The sequence below is a fragment of the Crocodylus siamensis genome, chromosome 4 (genome assembly GCF_052110815.1).
Source record: "Crocodylus siamensis isolate JL-2025a chromosome 4, ASM5211081v1, whole genome shotgun sequence".
NCBI lineage: Eukaryota > Metazoa > Chordata > Crocodylia > Crocodylidae > Crocodylus > Crocodylus siamensis.
Window position 1 is genome coordinate 210,994,115 of NC_143398.1, and position 23,410 is coordinate 211,017,524.

Consider the following 23,410-nt stretch of genomic DNA (forward strand, 5'->3'; position numbering starts at 1 on the left):
TACCTTTTGGAGCTTGGGTTGATTCCCAGGTTCAAGAGTCTGCTGTTTGATTGGTAGAGCCTATCCACCAATCAGGAGGCATCAAGAGGAGTGAAGCCTTGCCCCTTTTCTGAGGGGTGGGGGAGAGGAGCTCCACAGACCTGGTTGTAGACTGCAACACTATCAGGTCTGGAAGACTTCAGGGATGGAGCCCTGACAAGTATATAAAGAGCAGCGTGCCTGGGACGAGGAGAGTTGTGGTGGGAGACTTAAGAAGAGTGGACTGAGAAAAGCTGGGGAGCTCTCCTCTAGCAGGCAACAGGCCCAAGACTCCTGAAGCTGCTAGTGGAGCAGTAGCCTTGGGAGCAGTGCAAGACTGCTTGGGCTGTTGATGGCGCATAGGGGTGGTGCCTGAGACCCAGCCCTGGTAGCAGTGTGAGACCACTTGGACCCATCTCAGTGTGCAGTTTGGTACATGGATCCCAGGCTTTGGGAGCCGCAAGTGGTAGTTCAAGCCTGCAACCCCAACGGGTGGCTGGGCATCACAGTACATGGTTCAGCACATGGAACCCAGCCTCTTGGAAGCCGCAAGTGGCAGCTCAAGCCTGAAACCCCGGAGGGTCAGCAGGCCACTTGGTGCATGGGGTGGTACATGGGGCAAGGGCCTTGGGAGCTGCAGTGAAGTGGCTCAGGTCTCCTCTTCCAGCAAGCAGCCGGGTCCCACAATGTGCAGGGTGGTGCATGAGGAAGTGGAGCCAGGAAGCAGTGGAAGCTGCTCAGGTTAGCCCCCTAGCATGAGGCCAGATGGCTGGAGACTGAAGGGCCCAACCTTTCCTAAAAGCGGCAACAGTGCCAAAGCCAGGGCACGGGAAAATAGTAGTGCTGTGGCGTGAGGCCCAGCACCCAGGAGCCAGCAGCAATGTCCCCCTCAGGCACATTTATTTTCACACTTTGACCTACACTACACTCCTATCCTGTTTTTTTTTTCTTTAGTTGTCCCAAATATTTTGTTGTGTCATCCATCTATTGGCCCCATACAATAGGGGCTATTAGCTGCGTGGGCCTCAGGGCTCACAATAATTGGGTAAGTCAGGAGCCAGCAGTGGCAGCACAGCAGCTGAGAGGAGCTGAGTCCTCAGTACCCAGAGTAGGGCACAGGATGGGGAGGAGCGCAGTGGCACAGGTGAAGCCTGGAGAGGTGCTCCAGCAGAGACGCGGAGGAGACCCCCATCAAGCTGCGCCCTGACCACTGCCACTGAGGGAATGTGAGTCATTGGACCCTTGGGTCCCACAGGGGAAAACGTTTGTGGTGGACAAACCCCAGAGAAGGGGCTGGGTGAGCAGTCCCTCCCCCAAGGGACCCCATCGAAGGAAAGGCCATCTCTTGCCATGGGTCAGGGACTATGTTAAGGAATAGATGTTATTAAGATTGTTTATATCTACGCCTTTATATTTTGTAATTGAAATGTATTGTGTTGATGCTGCTGAAATTATTTTATTGTGATGGGTAAATAGTGCTATCATAGGACAGAGTAATTTCTGAAAAGCACCCTGTTGGTTGCTTTGATTACTAGGTCCGCTAACTGGATAAGGGTCCATTTGATGCCTATCTTCCTGCATTAAAGAAAGAGGGACTGATCCTTTGTAGGGGTAAAATCACATTTCACCTGTTATACTTTGTGTGACCCTTTAATTGAGTATGGGTTCCCCGCTGTGGGTTTATTGTGTATATATTGTTTTCCCTGGAGATTGTGGTTGGGAGTGGGGGGTTTTTTGTTGTTTTTGTTTTGTTTTAGTTTTTTTGTTTTTTTTTTTCCCACAGTGTTAGTTAGGGTTTGACCTTGGTTACTGGTTAATGGTCACTGTATAAATATATGTATATGATATTTAGTTTTATGTTTATGTATATTATATGTTAATAAATATTGTAAATAGACTCTAGACAGGCTCTTAACTTTAACTCTATGGAGGAAAGGGGGAACCACGCAACAGTGATAGTGATCCCTTCCACAGCATCCTCACCTCTTGCCACTCTATTGTGATTGGGATCAGGGCACACACTTGGGTTTACCTGGGCTACATCTGTCTGGAAGCTCAGCCTTTAAAGTCACAGTTGCCATAATACAGCTATCCTTCCAAACCAAAATTTTACAAGTTTCACTTAAGAGCTAACATAAGTAGAGCATCCATTTCCAAATACTAATAACAAAAAAAATAACTAAACATACTGATGCTGTTTTAATTAGTCTTTGAAGTGCCTTTACTATTACTTGGACCTATGGCATTCCAGTAGAATATCAGCATTAATGTCGTCTGAAGATGGGGAAACCTATTTGTTTTGGTTGTACTATGTTCTGCAGCTCTCTTGTTTTAGATTTGCTCTGATTATTGCCTATTTTGAGACCCTTTTATGTAAAATTAAAGACTTGGTGTCCCTTATTTACTTCTCTTCTGGGATTTAGCGAAGGTGAAACCTATTTTTTGTGGGTGATAGTCTCTTTGGCAGGACTGCACCTTGTGACATCACTTCTGTTTGGGACTTTTTTCCTAGAGATGCACAAATCATTGAATGGAGTTAGGTCTTCAGAACCCAAACTCTGTTGTGTGTTGTGTGGGGGTTTTTAAAGCTCATCAGTCTCCGTACCTGTGAGTCCCCATTGACTCTGACATCAGTTTCTAACAGAAACTTGTTTTCAGTTTGCTGGGGAAAAATACCACCAGTAACATCTCAAAGGGATATGTATAGTATAACTCTGCAGACATTTTCCTCAGTTTAACATTATTTTCCATCAGCCTTTTGGATTAGGAACAGAGGAGACCTATTAAAATTCAAACTCATGCTTTCCTGAAACTTCTTAAACTCTTACATACTAAACTGTGGTCTGTCATTATTTTTGTTACATATAGCACACACAACATGTTTCATTTGATATGCATGATCATATGTTTCACTGGAGAATCTTTTACTAATGTCTTCTAAGCAAACTGAGAACAATAATTTAAGACAGTTATGTAGATTTGTTGTTTTGTTTGTTCAGCCAATATAAATGAATCTATGCCCACATTGCCCTGTGGGGCTAATTTTTCTTGTGCCAGCAGCATAGGCTCTTTTGCTTGCTTTGGCTTGCATTTTTGTCAGTACTCTGAACAGACTCTTTGATGTCACTATTTAAAATGTTACATTTTTTTCAATACCAATATGAACTTTTTATATACTGACATTTTTCCTGAAAAGCTTAGGAATCATCATTTTAGATCAAATCCTTTCTAGAACTGAGTCCTCTTCTTTGATTTGATAATAGGTACAGGGAATACACTAGCTCATGGATTCCACAATCCTAGTAATAGCTAATTACTGCAAGGTTGCATTCTGAGCAGTAACTTTGGTGCACAGAGTCCACATTTTCTCTGAGACTGGACAGGTTTAGAAGCATATTGACATGGGTATAATCTAACTATGGACTTTGTTCGGTACTTCCATCATGTGCTCTGTGCAGTGAATCTGCAACTATTAAATTACTTTTAGGTTTGTGTTTTGTTTGCAGATAGTATGTTTGTCACTGGAAAAAAAATCTCTGCATTCTTGGAGAGAGGAGAGAATCTTGAGAAAAGGGAAACTGCCAAGCTCCTCTTGGCAATGATGGCAAGTGGTTGATGGTCATTTTTACCTTACAGTAGCATTTCATCTATACACGTACAAAACAATTTACCATTGACTAAGGCCCAACCTATGCTCATAATTTTAAAATTGTTGCTATTTATTTTTTGTTAGTGCCTGAGATACAGAAGACATTGGTATCCAATTCAGACAACACTTTAGTAAGAACACTGAATTAATTTTGAGTTTCAAGCTCCCTGTGGAGAACTGAATTTTATTCTTATTCTTTTAGTTCCACAGAATTGGGACTTCTACCATTTTTTTCATCTCTTTCTGTAGAGTGACAGGAACACACAGAGTTTGCTGGATTTAGCATCTAAACTAGATACAAATGTTTCTGCTTAGTTCACCACTCCAACAAATCTTTTTACTTCTTACCTCTCTACTAATGTAGATATGCTGGTGATAGCCTCCTTCTTATTTGATCAAATTCCTATGTAAACTTCCCTCTCTTCTTTTCTTCTCTCAAAGTTGTTGGTTCCTGCACCTCCAAAGATCGTTATTGAAACCCTCAACCCAGTTTTCCTATTCATTTTCTATTGCAACAGTGTCCATTGCTCCTATGAAAATTCACCTGAGCTAACAGTGCTGTTGTGCTGTTTGCACACACTTTGCTGAGTGTAATGTGTTGCATTTCACAGAACTCTTTCCATGTCTCAGACATGTACCTGGGACTTTACATGCATCTGGGCAGTTTTTTGGGGACTCTGATTTTGAGTTCTGCATGCCTTTTGACAACATTTCACTCTTACATCAGCTTCATTTATGAACTTTGTGATTTTAATTTCTTGGTAAATTCTAACTTTTGTGAGGGACTAATTCTGGATATCTTGGAAGCATTTCTGAATTTTTTCCACAAGATTCAATTAGCTTTTTTTAGGGGCTCCATTGGCTCTCCAGTCTTATATCACCCACATTTTTCTGTAGTTTTGCCTTTCCCACTTTTTCTTTAAAAAAAAAAAAAAAAAACCCACTTAAAACATTTCTCTCCATGTTTCGTTTTTACATGGATTACAGTACTCTTCAAATATGAGGTACAGGTTTACTTTCTTGCATCAAAGACCCCCTCTACATGTTACAGGTATTGTGCAATTAACTGATCAATTGTACAATTACCATAAGACCACAAGACCTTTGCAACGTAGCTATTGCGCTATGAAAAGCTCCAATGAGCTGTAAAGTTAGACCTTGAAAACGTGTACTAACTTTATAGTTGTTTTCTATTAACTTGCATGTGTACCAGGGTTTCCCCTGCAGCTGACTGGACTCCCAGCTGTAGGGATGCACCATGTCCAGGTGGGGTTGGGAGTCCTGCAACTGAGGGGTCTCAGCCCTAGCAGCTGCTGACTCTGGGTCCTGGCCGCAGAGGTGCATGAAACCTACAAGCCAAGGGGAGCACAGCACCAGTGATTTCCAGCCCCCCCCCCCGGCCTGGGGGTGCATGGGGCACCCCTGTGTCTATAAGCCCCCTCAGTTGAGCTCCCAGCTGCAGGAGCTTGCTTCTTGCCCAATGAAAATTCACCTGAGCTAATTCATCTGCATCCCTGGGCTCCCTCTACTCCGGCAATAATGCACAATGGCATCTAATGAGCAATCCCACAGTCGTGTCTCCTGCCATACACGTGGCTAGAAAGCATCCAGTGCTTTGGAAGCATCTATTATTCAAAACAAAGCTACCTTCTGTCTGACTTGCTTATTTGCTGATACCCACTGTTCTCAGATATGGAATCAAGTGCTGTTTACATTTTCTCCAGTTGTTTTCCATGTGTCCAAGAAGTTTAAAATGGAACAGGGCTTGTCATTTGCTCTATTCTTCCACTTGGGGTATTTTCTTTTTTTTACTCCTCCTCCAGTGAAAATAGAAATGGAGGCATTGGGGGGTGAGGGACAGGCTGGGGGGGAGGGGGATGTAGCAGCGCAGGTAAAAGTGGAGAGGTACCTGGGGAGTCAGACATCCGGCAGGTTGTAATGTGTCATAAATCCAATGTCTATATTGAATCCATGAGTTTCTGTACCTAGGATGCTGATGAAGTGAAGTTCATAGGCCCGTCTGTGAAAAGTGGTTTGGAAATTCAGACAAGCACTGAACCTTGCTAACCTAACCTCATCACCAGAACTGAAGCCAACTTCCTACAGCTCAAAACATAAAACCTGCCACAAACTGCACGCCAGAATCTATCAAAGACGAGAATACCCAACTACCTGAGGGGGCACATTTCTCACAAAAAAACCCCCATTCTGTCACCAGTCTCTCAGGCCTGATGCTGAAAGGGAATTTCCTCAGCCAGGACTGTGTGTGCGCAGTAGCTGGAGGTTATGGCACCTCCTACCCATCTTTCACCAGGGGGATTCTTGGTCCTGGTATTTCCTGGGACTGCCACACTGCCAGCAGTCCCACCAGGCCTCCCTAACCCTGGCAGAGTGCAATTTTAGTGGTCATGCAGAGGACCTGGGGCCTCCTCCTTCCCCATAGCCCCAGCTCATACCTCCAAGTTTGTCCTGTCACAGGAGCTCAGCAGGGACATGTTCTCCCCTGCTGGCTGGTGGTGCGATGAGTGCCCCCTCCAGCTCTGAGAACGGGGCATTAAATGGTTTTTAAAAAATGAAAAAAGGAAATAGGTGTGGACAGAATGACACTCAGGGTGGCACTCGGTCCATCTGCACCTGGAGCTTGGGGAACCCCAGAAGTGGGTGGTTCACCTTCAGGAACACCAGCTGCTCCCCTAAACCAGGATCCATGCAGGTACAGAGGGGGTGTCACTACAGTGCCAATGATACTGAACACCCTCTTGCTTGGAACACTGGTCAGTGGACAGGACAGATGTTCCTGGGCAACCATAGCCAGATCCTGCCACATCTGGCTGTGGCTTGCCCAGTAGGCCAAGGGGTCACACAGCAGTGGCTCCACATGCTCAGGGAAATAGGCAGCCACCAAGGCCTGAGTGCTACCTGCCTGGCTGCCCTTCACCCTCAGGTCACACATTATGGCCACCAGGTGGACTGTACTGGACTACAAGGGATCAAGCCATTTCCTAATGCCCTCCTTCAGCTGCCTCACCAGTGCTTGGACATCTGGTGACAGTAGCTTGCTCCAGCCAGGAACACTGATTCCCTGGAAGCTCTTTATTTGGCTCTGAAGTTCCCTCACTATGGGGATCACCTGGCCAAGGAGGGCATTACCAGTGCTGAGGGTCTTGTTGGCCTCAAGGAAAGGCTTGAGGACCACTCAGTATCCCATTTAACTCTGTTAAGGGGCTTGCTGATCCCAATCCCCCGAGCAAGACCATCTCATGGATGGCCTTCTGTTGCTCCACCAGCCTCTCGAGCATCAGGTATGTGGAGTTCCACTGAGTCTCCACATCCTGCATGATTTTGTGCTGTGGGATGTTCAACTCTGCTTGTTTATCCCACAGCATCTTGCCCCCATTGATGCTCCAATGGAAGTAGCCTGCCACCTTCCTGCATTTGGAAATGAGCTTGCTGGTGGTGCTGGCACCATTACCAGCAGCCCTGTCCCTCTCCTGACAACAAGGTGCAACTTGTGTGCCGCACAGTGGATGCCAACAAAGTTGGCATCATGGACTGCCTGGACCATATTGGCCCCATTGTTGGTGACCATGAACCCACGGGTGAGTTCATCCTGCCCAACAAGCCACCTCTGCACCAAGTGGTTCATGACTCCCATGATCTCTGTTGCTGTGTGGAACTCATCGTCACCTTGGCTTGAAGGAGAGCCCACTGACAGTCTGACTGGTTACACCAGTGCCCTGTGAGGGAGAGGTAGGTGTGATCTCCACCCAGCTGCTCCAGATGTCTGAGGTGAAGTGTAAGGGCACCTGCAGACCTGCATTGCACAGCTCCTCCCTCAAGCACTCCCTGCCTCATGCAGGGAAGGTACCACTTTACTGCTGAAGGTGGTGCGTGCGGGCACTTGGTAGGATGGGGCCACAAGTTCCTTGAGCCACCTGAACCCTGGCCGCTCAACTAAGGAAAAGGGCTGGCCATCCAGAGCAAGCATCTCCCCAATGCTCCGAGTGACTTCACTCACCTTTGGAACACACTGCCCTTTCCCTCCTCCTTTCCCCCACTGGTCCAGGGTGGCCTGCCTCTGCTTTGGGGGGTCAGGGGCTTTGGAGCAAGAGGGGGACTTGCCTTTGGGCATGCTCCCACTTGTGCCAGGCTGAGGAGGAGCAAGGAAAAGGGGGCGGTGCCGGTGGATGACAAGGTGCGGTTGGCCTTCCTAACTGCCTCCCCACGCTGCCGGCCCATGTTCATCTTAGAGTCAATGATGATCCCAAGATCCTTTTCCATCTCCATGCTGAAAAGAGCGGAGTTCCCTAACCTGTAGGTATGGTGCCAGTTGTTCCTCTCGAGGTGCATCACCTTGCACTTGTCTGTGTTGAAACCCATCCTATTCTTGTCCGCCCACCCTTGTAACCTGTCTAGGTCTGATTGTAGCCTGTTGCATCCTTCCAATGTGCCCACGTTCCCCCACATCTTAGTGTCATCAGCAAATTTGAACAGGGTGCTTTTTACCCCCTCGTCCAAATCACTGATGAAGATGTTGAACAGTGCGGGCCCGAGGACCGAGCCCTGGGGAACCCCACTGCCCACATCCTTCCAGGTTGAGAAGGACCCATCCACTACCACCCTCTGGGTGCGGCCCTCCAGCCAGTTGGCGACCCATTTGACTGTGTGGGTGTCTACACCACAGCCCCCCAGTTTCTTAATGAGAACGGGGTGAGAGACAGTGTTGAAAGCCTTCCAGTAGTCCAGGAAGACTATATCCACTGCTACCCCTGCATCTAATGATCTGGTGATCTGATTGTAAAAGGCCACCAGGTTGGTCTGACAGGACCTGCCACTGATGAACCCATGTTGGTTGCCCCTAAGCATGCAGTCCCCTGCTGGCCCCTCCTGGATGTGTGCCAGCATAATTTTCTCGAATAGCTTGCCTAGGATTGAGGTCAGACTAACTGACCTGTAGTTTCCCGGGTCCTCCTTCCTGCCTTTTTTGATGGGAACCACGTTGCACCTTCCAGTCCTCCGGTACCTCACCAGGCACTACGAGTGCTTGTAAAGCTGTGCCAGGGGACTTGTAATGACCTCGGCCAGTTCCTTTAGAACTCTAGGGTGGAGATCAACCAGACCGGCTGACTTGAATACGTCCAACCCCTCCAGAAGCTCCCTAACTAAATCCTCGCTAACCCATGGCCCAGGTGTGCCTCCCCTGGACCACACCGCCCACTCACTTCTGGGGTGCATGTGCATGTGTGGATGCTTCAATTTCCCCCTCCTCACCAGGCAGAGGCACAGCAACAGGACCAACAGACTCAGCTGAGACACCTGCCTCCGCACCTTCTACCTCAGCCTCCTTTGAAGTGCCTTCTGGGAAAGGAGACCTGGCTTTAGGGGAAACTTGAAGGGTGCAGAGTATAAACTTAGCTGATTCCCTCTTCTTCCCCAGAATTTCCCTTGCTAGGGCACTTGGATCCAGCTCCAGCTCTTTCTCTGGGACTGGAAGGCTCAGCATGGGGGTGGAGGAGACTGTCATGCTGGTGCTGGTGCTTGTTGTCATGGTGGGGAGGGGTTATGGTTGGTGCTCTTGGAGGGGATGCAGTCTCAGGTACAGGCAGTGGTGCTGGCACTGCTCTCCTCTCCTTGCTGCTTCTAGAAGCCTCATCACTGCTAGTTGTAGGAAAAAGGCTGCATCGTAGTAGGGGGGGAGAGAAACTTACACCTTTTCCTCTACCCTTTCTTTGGCCCCTATATAAATTTTATAGTGTAATAGCTAATTAATTATAAAATTGAAAAGAATAAATATAGTAATAAAATAAAAGAATCTAGAAGAAAGGAAAAGGTATTTGGAATCCCACTTGCTAGGCTAGCAAATGGCAAATCATTCAAATCAATGCTAGTAGTACCCTTAATTGTCTAATGTTCCTGAATTACTGAAAGATAGCTCAGTAACTGTCAGACCTCAAGGCTGAAAGCAGATCAGTTCAAACAATGCTGCCTTTTATGCTGTTTTTCCATCCCTCCCCCAGAGCACTGGGATTGGAAGGGACCTCAAGGAAGGATCACAGCCACTGGCCAGCTACACAGTAAATATGAGAGCAGTCCTTCTCTCCTCTTCCCCCCTCCCTCTCCTTACTTTCTGTTTCCCTGCAGGAAAGCCCAGCTTGAGCTTTGAAATTCGAAACATTTCAAAACTTTTGAAACACTTCAACTGCCCTTATTTAGTTCCAAAGCTATTTTGAAGCCCTTCATTTCATTTAAATTTTGCTGTTTCGAGCTCAAAATGAGTTGAAACAGTGTCAGAATGAAACAGCCAGTGAAATTTTGCACAGCCGTTGAGGGGGAGGAGTTGTTTTTTGTTAGTCAGAACTGTCATTATTCTGGATGCTCACAGTCCTCAATGGATCGGTAAAATGTGGGGAAAGCTCATCTAGGCCCTGTTTTGTAGGCCTGTGCAAAGCGGCTAGTATTTGCTTTAGATTCGGATTTGACCGATTCAGGGGACAGTAATACAGTTCAGTGATTCGAATCACTGTCCCAAATCGATTTGGCTGAATCTGCTGTTGAATCGGCCAAATCACACAGGTCCCATCCTGCCCCCCTGCTCTCAATAGCTGCCCCGCCCACTCCAACTCCCAGTTCTTTGGGGGGGAAAAAGCCCACGCTCACCAGGTGCTACCTGGTGGGGGCAATCCCCGTGCCCCCTCCACTGCCCCATGCCATGTGGGGGCTCTGTCTTCCCACCTGCTCCCCCAGCCCCACCATGGCTGCCCTGCCCGCCTCAGCTCCCAGCTTTTTGCAAAGAAAAAAGCCAGCACTCACTGGGTGATCCCCACTGCCCTGTACTGCATGGTAGGCTCTGCCATGAGCCCCCAGAAGCCCTGAGGCCACTGCAGCAGCTGGTGAGTTTAGGGTTTGGGGGTTTTTTGGTTTTTTTTTCTGAAAGGACCAGAGCTGGGGCAGGTGAGGCAGCCATGGGGGGACTGGGATAGCTGGCAGGGGTCAGGAGACTCATTGCAAAGGTGTGGCAGCGGGGATCAGCACTCTCCCCCATCCAGCAGCACCTGGTGAGTGGGGGGGGCTTCTTTTTAAAGGACTAGGAGCTGGGGAAGAAGGGGCAGCCAGAGAGCCAGAGAGCACTCAGGGGTGGGGGAGCAGGTAGGGGATGGGGCCTGGCAGGGTCCCCCCCCATGGTCCCCTCCCCACTCCTCCTGCCTCCCTTTCCCCACCCCCTAGTCACCAGCTTGGAGTCCAGGTCCAGCTCCAGCTCCAGTTCCCAGTGTGGCTCTGGCTGGCCAGGCTCCAGTTTTGGGCAGCGTGAACTGCAGCCACATGTACTGTCCCCTTTATTTATTTTGGCATATCCTGGGGTCAAACCTAATCGCTCCTCCACACTGCAAAGTAGCAGTGCAGTGAACACCTCCATATGCAGTGTGTGGTGCCACAGATGGGTCTGAGGTGCCGCATACCACATGTCCATGCTTGTCTGGATGTGCACTCTGTGGCCTGGACCATAGGTCTACCCTCCCAAGCTGTCACAGTTTAATTATCATTTTTGTATGCCAGAGCCAGGAATTCTAGTGGTCTGGAAAAACAGATCCCACTACCTCTTTGCTGTAGTATTAAGAAGGAGGAAGCATTTTTTTACCTATGACTAATGGAAAATGGATAAAATAAAGTTTTTGTTCTTTCATGTAGCTAAAATGTAATTACTATGCACATCTATAATGACCCTTCTTTCTGGCATTTACAGGTCTAACGCAGTGGTCTTACTTTTTTAAATCAAGGCACCCCTTGTTAGACTCAAGGCACCTCTTTGAAAATGCCAGCTCTTAGCTTTCATTCATTTTTTAAAATTTTTTTTTGACCACAGAAAAATAATAGAGCAATTTGTTTGTTATAAAAATCTCAGAAAGATCAGAACAGGTCAGAATGCTTTTGACACTATGGATTCCTATTTCAAAGCTCTGAGTTTATCCTGTGAATCATGTTCAGGTGTTTGTACAGTGCATGGCACCACACAGCACCCTTGAAAGGATCTCATGGCATTCCAGGCTGCTGCAACTCCTTTGCCTGAGAATTACTATTCTAAAGCCCTGTTGCAGTCCTGGAAAAAGCTTCACCAGGGTAGCCCCACTGCAGCATTAGGTCCCAGTCTTTGAGTGCTATTTCTTACTGGGTGCATTTGCACCTTCAATTAGTACAATATGATAAACTCCGGTGCATTTTGTGCTGGAGAAAATTGCTCCTGAACACAGTGTCTGCATAGAGCTAAAGGGACTAACTCTTTTGGAGGGAAGGGGAGATGGGGACAAACCTAAAACCACTTATAATAAAAATAAAACAGTATATTTCATTTCTGCACCTCCTTTTTTTCAAAGTACGTTACATACTTTTGTAAAGAGTTCATTTACTAGAGATATTTTTGTCTGTTCTGCAGGCTAGATCAGACCCACAGATCATCCCTATGCACCAAGCCCAGTCACGTGTGGCCCAAACCAGCCCTGCACGTTATGTGCCACAAGCACCTGCCCCAGCTTGGGGCTCGCATGTAGAGCCAGCAAGGGGCATGCACTGCATGAGGTACCCACACCCAACCAACCTTGCTTGCTGGCTCTGGTATAAGGGGCCACCTTGCGGGCTCAATCTGGACTGACCTCAGAGTCCATGTGCAGGGCTGGTCCAGTGGGGCACTGCATGCAGTAGAGGTGCACTGATACATCGATCCAATATTGGATTGGCACCAACATAAAGGAAATTGACTGTATTGGAAATTGGCTTTTTTTTGCCTGATAATGTGGCCGTTAAATGCCCTGTGCATGCAGAGCCACAGCGCAACACGTAGGCGGTGAGAAGAGCAAAGCCTGGCAGCTTGGAGAGGGCAAGGGGCACAAGCAGGGCCAGAGTGGGCTGTGGGGGTGAATTGAGGGTTCTTTCATTTTAATCAGAGAATTTGTGAATTTTTTTAGGTTCATTTTTTTTTATCAGAGTACTTGCGATTTTCTTTTTTTTAAATCGGGGAAAACCAGGATCCCTGTTTATCAGCTAGCACATGTAAAACCACAAATGCTGAGTCTTCACTAAGGTTTCACCTGACATTAGTTACTACATGGTGGCTAACACACGGTAGGGACTAACCTTTCTTAGCGAATACTAGCCTTTGAGTTCAATGAGTGTCCTACAATCCTAATGATTATTCCTGAGCCATAGAGAACCAATACATTTTTTACACATTTTTGTACATAAAAGGATTCTGGCCTGAAACCTATAAATTAAAATGTATTACTGTTATTAAAAAAATAGTGGAAAACGAAGACTTGTAGCCAAAATTCAATATCAGTAGTCCTTTTCCCCTGCATGGTTTTAATGTGACTGTTCCTAAATATTCTTTTGCTTTAAAATTGAAGGTTTTTATTAGCTGCTATAGCTATTTGGTGAGAGCACTTCCATAAGAAACATAAATAAATTGTAAAATTCAGCTGGGACACTTGCTGAACTGTTGGTATTATTTTGTAGGAAACTGATTTAAAGTGAACTAGAAAATTGCCAAACCATCAAAGCGTGGGATGATGTGGGAAAGTTAATATATTAAAGAAAGCACTACAGTAAAAAGAAGAAAAAAGAACAAAACAAAACTAGCTTTAAAATGATATTTTAAAAATTCACTTATATAAGCAATAAGGCAAAATCACAGTCCTTTATGAGTCCAATAAAGACTGCAATGCTACCACAACTTAACAGGGTACCCCTCCTTATTGGACTGGGAAAGAACAACTAGGAAGGGCTTATGAGGAGTATATATTTATTTGGCTTGCTCACACTAAAAGAATGATAATTCTACTATAAATGTAGGTTGCAATTTGTAGTCTGATTCACATCAGCCTGATTATGAGAGAAGGTCTACCAGCCAAGCAGCCAGAACCCAGAGTTTAACAAGGCATTGTTTCAACGAGTATATAAATATTAAAGGTTTGTAGCTGGCCTTGTCGGCAGACTATAATAGTGGCTATTTTAAAAATAGAATACCATATTTGTTTCTTCAGGAAGACTGGGCTAATATTTCTATAGAAACGGGAATGAGAAACTAGTTGAACTAGTAGAACATTACTTTTTAAAATGTACATAACTTTCTGAAGTTTTGTCCATTATATAGACAGATCATATATCATTTTTAAAGACCTGAAGAGGTGTTTTGTTTTAGCGCAACTATTAATGTTTGTTTAACTAGCTAAGCCAGTCAGGAGAAGTACAGGGAAAGTTGAAACTGAGATTGGTATTAGTATTTTTCCTTTATGTTTGTGCAGTTGGTGATTCCCTTAAACTGCCTGGTGCTACAAGGCAAAACCAACATATTTGTGTTTCCTCCTATTTTTAAACATGACTTTGTTTTAAAACAAATAAGCAGATGCTTATGTACATTTTTTCCTATTGAATAAATCATTGGCGTGTGGGTTGTTCATGTCCAACTGTTCAAAGCAAAGTTTATATGGCCATCATAATTTAGTGACAATATTGCTTTTTAAAAATCTTTTTCATGGCTTCTGATTGTTATGCATTTCCAAGCCTCTGGTTTATTCTACCAGTGGCAAAGGGATCAATTTTGTTCCCAATAAAATTGCTTATACTGAGTACATCTACACGTGCATTAAGGCACTTTTCAATTCAGCACCTCCAATCTGAGTTACTAAATTATTGTGCATTAGCCTGCCCTAATGCACAGTAGTGCAAATGCATGCTTTTTGGATGATACTAAATGTGCAGTAGCTTATTTTGCTATAAGTTAGTATAATAGCACTTTTTATGCACCACTTTCACGTGTGGTAAAATAGGCTACAATAAATTAAAGCACATCTGTAGGAGTGCTCATTGAATGCAGAAAAAGGAATCTTTCTTCAAGGTACAAACTTTCGTTCCTGAGTTAACACTGATAGAGGTGCACTGATAAAGATTTTCTTGGCCGATATCAATAGCTAATTATTAACCAACCATATTTGTCGATGCTGATCTGATGACCAATTTACAGGAATCTAGCCAGGCAGTATGGAGAGCATCACCCTGCAGGTAAGTCTGTGGAGGGGAAGAGGTGTGGGGGAGGAAAGAGGACTTGTGGGGGGGAGTCAGATCGAGGCCCCCATAGTGAGGGAGGGAGTGGGACAGGGGTAGGGGCTGCAGCTGGTGGCACCTGGGGTGGGGAGTGCGATGGAGCAGGATAAAGCCGTGGGTGGCTCATCCAGGGGGTCAGCGTCTCAGTGCTTAAAAATGGAAGCTCAAATGAGCTTCAGTTCAAGCACCATCGACAGCATTTTTGAGTTCAGGGATGCTTTTAACCGGAGCAAAGCCAAGTGGGAGGAGGGTGGTTGTGGGCTGTTTGCTTTGGGCTTGGGGCTCTCCACTCTGCTGCCTTCGCTCTGGGGGCCCTGCATTGGCTGCATGTCCGCCGCCCACGGAGCAACTGGAGGCAAAACTTGCTGCCCTCACTGCTGCTGGGTGAGTAGGGGATGTGCAGCCATTGTGCAGTCCTGGGGCAAAGGCAGCAGAGTGGAGAGCCCCAAGCCCACAGTGGGCAGCCTGCATCCACCCCACTCACAAAATTGGGGAGGCACATGCCTCCCATGCGGCAGGGTGCATGCAGCAGTTGGGAGTCACCCCTCTTCCCCACCTCCTCCCATGCCTCCTGGATAAGTTGCAAGCAGCTCTGTCGTGCTCCCCACCCCAGCCCTGCTGACCTGGGCTGTTCCCCCAGTCCCTGCCCCTGCCCCTACTCCACTCCCTTCCCCACCATACCATAGGAGCCTTGATCTTCCCCCCTGCCCCCCCCACCACCATGCCCCTTCCCCTCCACAGACTTACCTTCAGGGTGCTCTTCTTCACACTGCCTGGCTGCATTCCTGGCTATGTGCATGCATGTGCCTTCATACATGCTTGCAGCCTCTGAGGGACCCAATAAGGAGGCATATTTTATTTATTGGTACATTGGCTACACTGGCCAAAAAAAGCTGATAGCCGATGATGTTAATTTGCCTTTTATCAGTGCTCACCCGATGTGGCACCGATTTATTGGTGCACCTCTAAAGATCGGCAATCACGGTTTGCAACTAAACTGAAGTTGAAGTACATGAAGAACACTGTGCAAAAGAGTAAACTTACAAACTGCCAGACTTCTAAACTCTTCCAAAGGAAACTACCTATTCTAACCTGAGCGAATTACTTTTGGCAGTCAGCAGAAAGGTATATGCGTGCTGGATGCAACAACACTGGTGCACTCATGAGAATACCTCTTGGTTGTTGTACATTGTGAAGTGAATGTTTGTTCTACATTTCATTCTGATATAACTGTGCACCCTTTCATATACTTCTCTAAACAGTACTATAGTGAAAAATTGCTTCTTCAGCTCAGGTACCTCAGGAGAAGATAAGTTTAATGCTGCAATCTCTTTGGAAAGCAAGCTTTCTGAAATCTCTCTTTTTTTTTTTTTTTAAAATACCTTTCAAAGAATACTTTCTCTCTCTACACATCTGCGGCACTAGTCCAATAAAGAGCTCATACTGATTTTTATGTTCCTATAGCACTTATGAAATAGGACATGCACAGAATTTTTTGCTTCATCAAAATATAATCACAATAGTAAGGAGCTAAAATATCCAGCAAAAAGAATTTAATAAAAATATCTTGGTGAGAGAAAATTTGACTTAATTCAATAACACTTAAAGTTCTATTTACTTTAACATTTAGCCAAGATAATACCAGATATTTCCCTTAGTTCTATGTGAAATCACATTATTCCTATATGATTTTGCAACAAAGGTACAGCTGCCAGAAATAGTGCTGATTTACATTACCAGTAGTACTAGCCTCACTGAAGTCACGCATGATACAAGTTATTACAGAATAACTGATTCTTGGAGGTCAGTTTCTTTCCATAGACATCTATATCCCATTTTAATATGGAGAATTCAAGTTCTCCTAAATCAGTTTTATCAAGTTACTAGGATGAGGAGGTCCATGCACTCCTCTCAATTCTTTGTAATTATCTTGACAATATTGTTTCAAATAAGGTATTATTTATCTCACAAATTAAAAATAAATTAATAAATAACCCACTACAAAGCAAATTGTAACAGTGGGAAAAGTATAAAACCTTCAAAATGTAGAATTTTAATTGAATCATCTAAATGGAGCAACCTGTATAAATAATGTGTGAAGTGTATAGCTGAGGTAGTTCAGTTTGGCTAATTTACTGTTCTGATCACCTTTCTAGGCACAGATGCTTGTGAAGATTATACGCCAAAATGAGAAAGGGTTGGTGTGGCATGAAATACTCCAGGTTACAAGATCTTTCATTGACTCGGTCAAATTGACATTTAAGATGTATACAGTGGTGTGGTGCATAAATGACAAAGAGGAGTCTAGAGGATCTCTCGCTATCATTGGAAAATTAATCATAATACTGGAGAACAAACTGAAGGCCCTCACTTAGCATGCAGCAGAGTTAACAACCTTGGTATTCTAGTCCTCTAAATCTTTCTCAAGGAAGGTAGAGTCAACTGCAGACTGCTTGGAAGCAGCAGGAAAAGAGCTGGCTGCTTTTTTTTCTTTTTGCCCTTCCCAAGAGGACACTAAGTTCTTGACAAACTGATTCATTGCAGTTTCTCCTTTTGTGGAAGCCCATGCAGAGAAGAAGGTGATGTTTTTCAGCCTTGTGGTTGTTAGTGAGTCATAAGTTTTATGTTGTTAGCTTTATAAAATATTCTTGTTTTCTTGAATAAAATGCCTTTACATCCAAAGCAGAGGTCCTGGGTTGCCTGTTATCTCTTTTACCCCTTTGCATAGTACACGTTATTCACATTGTAGTATTGTCTACAAATATTCTCAGTTTTTGTTTTTTTCTGCCTGTATATGTGTAGGCATACAGAAAGCAAGTAGAATTTGATACAAGTATCTTGACTCAGCAGTGGCAAGGAAAACTTCCTCTTCTCGAAAATGAAAATGGGAGTGATATCAGAACTGGTGTGCGTTTCTTAAAAAAACCCATGCAGTAGAACAAGCTCTCTCAACTTTTGCCAGACAGTCAAGTAACTTGAAATATATTTTGTGACTTGTTGACTGAAAAGTTTACTTTGGTTTGAAAGAGGATGCAACTAGACTGTTCTCAGTGGTGGCAGATGACAAAACAAGGAACAAAGCCCTCAAGCTGCAGCAAGATAAGTTTAGGTTGGATATTAGGAAGAACTTTCTCACTAGGAGAGTAGTAAAACACTAGAAGAGGTTACTCAGAGAGGTTATGGAATCTCCATCTTTGGTTTTTAAGACCCAGCTAGACAAAATCTTGGCTGGGATGTTCTAGTTGGGGGGGGGGGCAGGAAGGGGGTGGTCCTGCTTGGCATGGGGTTGGACTAGATGACCTCCTGAGGTCCCTTCCAACCCTAATATTCTATGATTCTATGACTTTTCAAACAAATGTCCATTGTCCAGTAGAAATGTTTTAACAATTTGTAGCAGTTGTAGGAAACTGGAATCTCTCTTATATTTACTTATGATGATTTTCTGATGTGGACTGCTGTCTACTAGGAATTGGACTGAAGATCACTACAATGGTGCAGGCAAATTCTGACCAACTAGATCAGCATTTTCCAGTTGCCTGTAAGATGAAAGAAAGATGGATGATTTCTCTATTAGTTTAGTCAATATAAAGATCAACATTTCTTTTAACATTTAATGAGTTAGAAATAGCCAGGCCTTGTTGTCATTGCTTCTTTCCTGCTATAATTCACTGCAGATAATGTGGTGAATAGCTGAATGGTTGACTACGTCTCATATATCAGTTAAACTATCGCATAATTTTCAGATAACTCCTTTTCAAACGATAGTTTCCTTCCCACTCAGACTTCTGTGAAAATTTCCCTTCCCAAATTTGCACTGTTCTGGGAGTCTAAATTCCTACTTTTAGGTTGTAATCAACTAATGCTTCCTGTATTTATTTTTTTTACACTCCAAGTGTCTGAGTGCATGCTTCTTTAGTCAGGTTTTCTGTTATAAGGTCTCTCTTAGGAAGAAGTGGCAGAAGAGGGTAGAGGTTATTCTACTGTAACTTGCAGGTGCCTTTTTTTCTCAGTTATCATTAGAATTGCACCAATACATCGATTCATATTGTATCGGCACATACAAAAGCAAAATTGATGTTATCTGCAATTGTGGGGTGAGGAGGGGGGTTGGCTGATGTGGCCAGTAAAATAGCTGATTAAATGCGTGCAGCCCAGAAGCTTGGAGATCAGCATCCAGCTGGTATGTCTGTGGGGAAGAATGGACATGGGGGGGCAGTTCGAGGCATCTGTGGTGTTAGGGGTGGGGGTGGGGCAGGGGCAGGCATGCCCAGCCGAGGCAGGGCACGGGACTGAGCCGTGAGTGGCTTGTCTGGGGGGTGCAGGAAGAAGGAGGCAGCTCCCACTGCTGCCACACCCCAGAAGAGGCACAGAGGGGCACGGTGCACAGTGAATCTTCATGCACGGTGAGGGTGGGCTGCCACTGCAGGCTTGGGCCAGGAGTAGCATTGGGCTCTTCCTGGTGGGGTGGCTGAGTCAGGGCTGCACTCAGGACGGGCAGCAGCAGTGCTATGAGGAGGAGCTATGGAGTGGGCTACAGCCACCCCAAAATTCCCTGTAGACTCCCCCAAACCTTCCCTCCCAGTGCCACCCCCACCCACCCCACATGCAGCCCTGGCCTAGCCCACCTGGCAGGAAGAGCCCAGAACCACTCCTGGCTCCAGCCTACAGTGGCAGCTCACCCTCACCTTGCCATAGGTCTGGGGGGCATGTGCCCCTCTGTGCCTCCACTAAGGGTGTGCCAGCAGTGGAAGCCACCCCCCACCACATGAGCCACTCATGGTTCCATCCCATGCCTCAATCCAGATAGTACACCTGTCCCTACCCTTGCCCAACCCCACCCCCACTCCGTCCTTTACCTCAGGGGCCTTGATCTTCTCCTTCCCTCCCCCTGCCCCTTTTCTCCCACAGTTACCAGCCAGATGCTACTCTCCAAGCTGCCAGGATCCATATTGGCAATCAGATCAGTATCGGCTGATATGGCTTATTAATAACTGACCGTCAGTATCAGCCCAACAAATCTTTATCGGCACACCTCTGGTTATCATCAAGCCTCTTGTTCACTTTCCTTAGAGGACATTTGTCATGGAACTGTACAGTTGTTTGTGTAAATAAACTTCAACCAGGAAAACAAGAATGGACATTACTCTTAATCCAGCAGGAATTTTTATGTGAAAGTATCTCTTGGACAAAGACAGATGAGCAACAAAGGAAAGATTAAAAGTATTTTGACTGCCTTGCAACAAAAATCGGAACCTGTGGAAACTAATAAAAAATGACTGACTTTAATTAGAGACCAATAGTTAGCACACCCTTGTCTAAAAATCAAATGCCTATACTGTCCAGCTATGTAAAAGACCAGCAGAAGTGGAAATAAAACCATTGCATTCCTTACAAATATTGTCTTTCTATAGTTCAGAAAACAATGTGGCGTTATGTTCCATCACTTCAGCATTTGATATAATGTAAGGTGACAGCTAAAATGTAAAGGGGATCATGTTTATTTTTAGATCATTATAAAATTATTGTCGTGCACCCAAGCAGATCAAGCTGGTTTTGCTGATACAAAGGTTTGCTGCCTGTCAAGATTACCTTGTGCTATGCATCCCTATATTATGTTTGTCCTTTATCCACATTCTGGTGGCCCCTGGAGGAATACATCTTGTACAGGGGTAAAGCCTACTGGATGAATGCTGCCATCTTCAGATAGAAGAAGTTTTGGCTTTGTTCAGTTATAAAGGGGAGCAGCTGCTGTACCCTTTCTGTGATTGACTTAAGAGCCAGAGTGCTCAGAGCTCCTGGGCTAGGGACAGACATTACACACAAACCAGTTTAAGTGATCAGAAACTGGTTTAAACCTGTAACATAACAGATTTTCAGTGTACATAAACCAGTTTGAAAATGGCAGAAACTGGTTTAAGATAAACTGGTTGAATGTCATATCAGACAACTTACTTGGCTCAAACCAGCTTATACAATGTCTGTACCCGGCCCTTTAGTGGTTTAAGATAAACCAGACACCCCCTGGCATGCTCTCTGAGCTGCTCCATAGCAGAGTGCCCCCCCCAACTCTGGTCCCTGGCTGGAGCTCTGGCAGAGACTTGCAGGCATAGCAGGGTCTGCCTGGCTTCCCCCTGCCCTAACTCACACCCTCACTGCTTGCTCTCAAGCAAGAATCCCCCTCTCCCTCCCATCTCCCACAGCAGGTACCCCAGCCCCATGGACCCTAGACATGTGGTATGCTAGGTAATGTAGAAGTGTGTCTCCAATTTCACTGGGACAGGCAGACAGAACAGTGACTGCTTAGAGCTTTTTGGAGCTAATCACCAGGTCAGCTGGTAAGCTGTTTAGGAAGAGTTTGAAGTAATAGAGAGAAGCTATTTTGTTTTGCTGATTGAGTGATTAAACACTGTTATCATCCCCCTGCTGGCTTGTTCACCTGTCAGTTTGCTGCAGACAGTATAAAGAAGCAGGGACAGGGATTGAAAAGCTCCATATCAACAGATACATGCACTGAACTTCCCCACCGTTGCTAGCAGGGAGCTGGGGTCTGGCAACACACCCGCCCCTTGAGCAGCCAGCAGAGAAAAGCCTGGGATGGTGCAGGCAGACCTCCCTAATCAAATCATCCTGCTGAGGCCTAGCCATACCCCCCTCAGCTCAGCACTATACAAGGGAAGGAAGGACTCTAGTGCCCCCAGCTGCTAGCCTGAGCCACTGCAGGCATGCACTTGAATTTTCTCAATAGAAAGAGAATGTCTGTCCAGTTACAAACTGGTTCAGACTAGCCAGGTTAGATTAACCTGCAAAGACTGAATCAATTCAGATTCAGGATTTTTGAATGTCTGTCCCTAGCACTGGAGGAAACATACCTCTTGGAATTCCCACAAAAACGGTGAAGTTCCACATTGTTGAGAATCTTGATGGAGACAAAAGTTTCATGTTATGGTTTTATACAAGAGAACTGTAACTATAGCTGATCCAAAGAGTTTGCAAATTACTTCAGAAAAATTCTTGTTCTTTGAGATTCCTGAAATGTTATGCTGTGCTGGGTGAGCACAAAGAAGAGTGGCAGTGTCAATTAGAAAGAGTCTCTTCTAGCCAGAATTATATAATAATGTTAAGAATTGTACTGCATAAATGTAAGCTTGTATATATGTGTGTGCTTTGCCAAATGCTGTTTTTCATAGCATTTCAATATGCCATGTTGCATTAAATTATGTTATGTTAATTCTGTTGGTATAAATCATATTGTTTTCTGGGCTAATGAGGAAACAAAGAAGCAAGTGCTATTCAGGTGAGAGTATAGGTGAGAACTGAAGATGAGAACACATTTCAGTAAGCTCCCTGATCTCTTACCCCAAGAGTTCTGGATAGTAGACTGAGCAACCACTACTGCATTTAAGCAACTCATGCATGATTTGGGTCATGAATCTTTTAGTAGGAACAGGCTCATATTGCGGTACCAGGAGCCATGCTCCTTACTCTAAAATAACTATTGGTGATGACATCACCCATAGCTGAGAGAGTGAAAAATCCCAAACTGGAGTCTGGTAGGACCTAATTTTTATCCATTTATAATACTGAAAACAAAATATGTTGTCTTTAAAATGATGTGTGTAGTTTTGCATGCATGTTGTCAGATGTGGTCATTTATATTAACATATACATTCTAGCAGTAAAATACAGTGTCAAGCCAATAATTTAATTACTTAGTATTAAAACTTCTTATCAAACTTCTTTGCACTCTTAAAAACATTTATTTGCCAAACTGATATCCCCTTACTCTTTTTTCTAAAGAGGCAGTACTTAGCAGATTCGTACCCTAGTGATTTTAAACTGTAATGGAATCTCTATGAAAGTACATTGGACAGCAACAGTGATGTGAAATAAATTCATTAAAATCAATGTTATTTCAATGAATACTAATTGAATTATTAATGCTTGGATCAGGTTTTTTCCCTGATTGTGATTATTCAGCTTGTTGGACCTTGTTGGCTGATGTATGTATCCCTATTGATGAACGCTCGTTCTCCATCCTGTATTGTTGGGCATTTTTTTCCTTTCTTGCCTGTACACCAAGGGAATGTATTATGGATTTTGCACAAAATAACAGGTGGTCATTCTTCATAGTAAATGTACTTTTTATGTCTGCTTAGTCTTTTGACTTCGTGAAAGAACAGTGCAGCCTGTGGATCATTTGGCCTGTGCTGAAGTAGACAAAAGTTTCTTTGTTTTGAAGCCACAATTATGTACGCTAATTTGTTGTTCTGCCTGAAAGAAACATTGCTATCTAAGTGAAAAAACTATTTTCTGACATGAATTTGGTTTTGTTTGTTTATACTCCACTAGCAACAAGCATTTTAATAGCCAGTTAAAGAAAAGTAATCCCTAATACAATTATTTCTCTTTATATATTTACATGTATTTGTTACTTCTAGTTTACAGAATGTAATAGTATCAAGAACTGGTGTTTCCTAGCGTTTTTTTTTCCTCCCAATTGTATGTGTTAAAGTAGAACAGAAAGATGGATTCTTTTGTTTTTTTCCATCTATACTTTTGTAGCACATACATACATACATACATACACTCCACATCTAGTGTGTACATAGCTGTTGTAAATACAGTGTAGGTGAAATATGATCTCTGCTCATA

General features: G+C 44.6%; 1 protein-coding gene across 4 annotated transcripts in view; it reads left to right on the forward strand.

Moving 5' to 3' along the window:
- FIGN (fidgetin, microtubule severing factor) overlaps positions 1-23,410 on the forward strand; it is a 131,871-nt gene that overhangs the window by 47,799 nt on the left and 60,662 nt on the right. The window contains exon 3 of one of the 4 annotated variants that reach the window (XR_016442083.1): positions 16,915-23,115. The exons of the other annotated variants lie outside the window; for them this stretch is intronic. The gene's annotated coding sequence lies outside the window, so the exon portion shown is untranslated. Of the gene's footprint in view, positions 1-16,914; positions 23,116-23,410 lie in introns of those variants that run through there. 4 annotated transcript variants of the gene reach the window in all.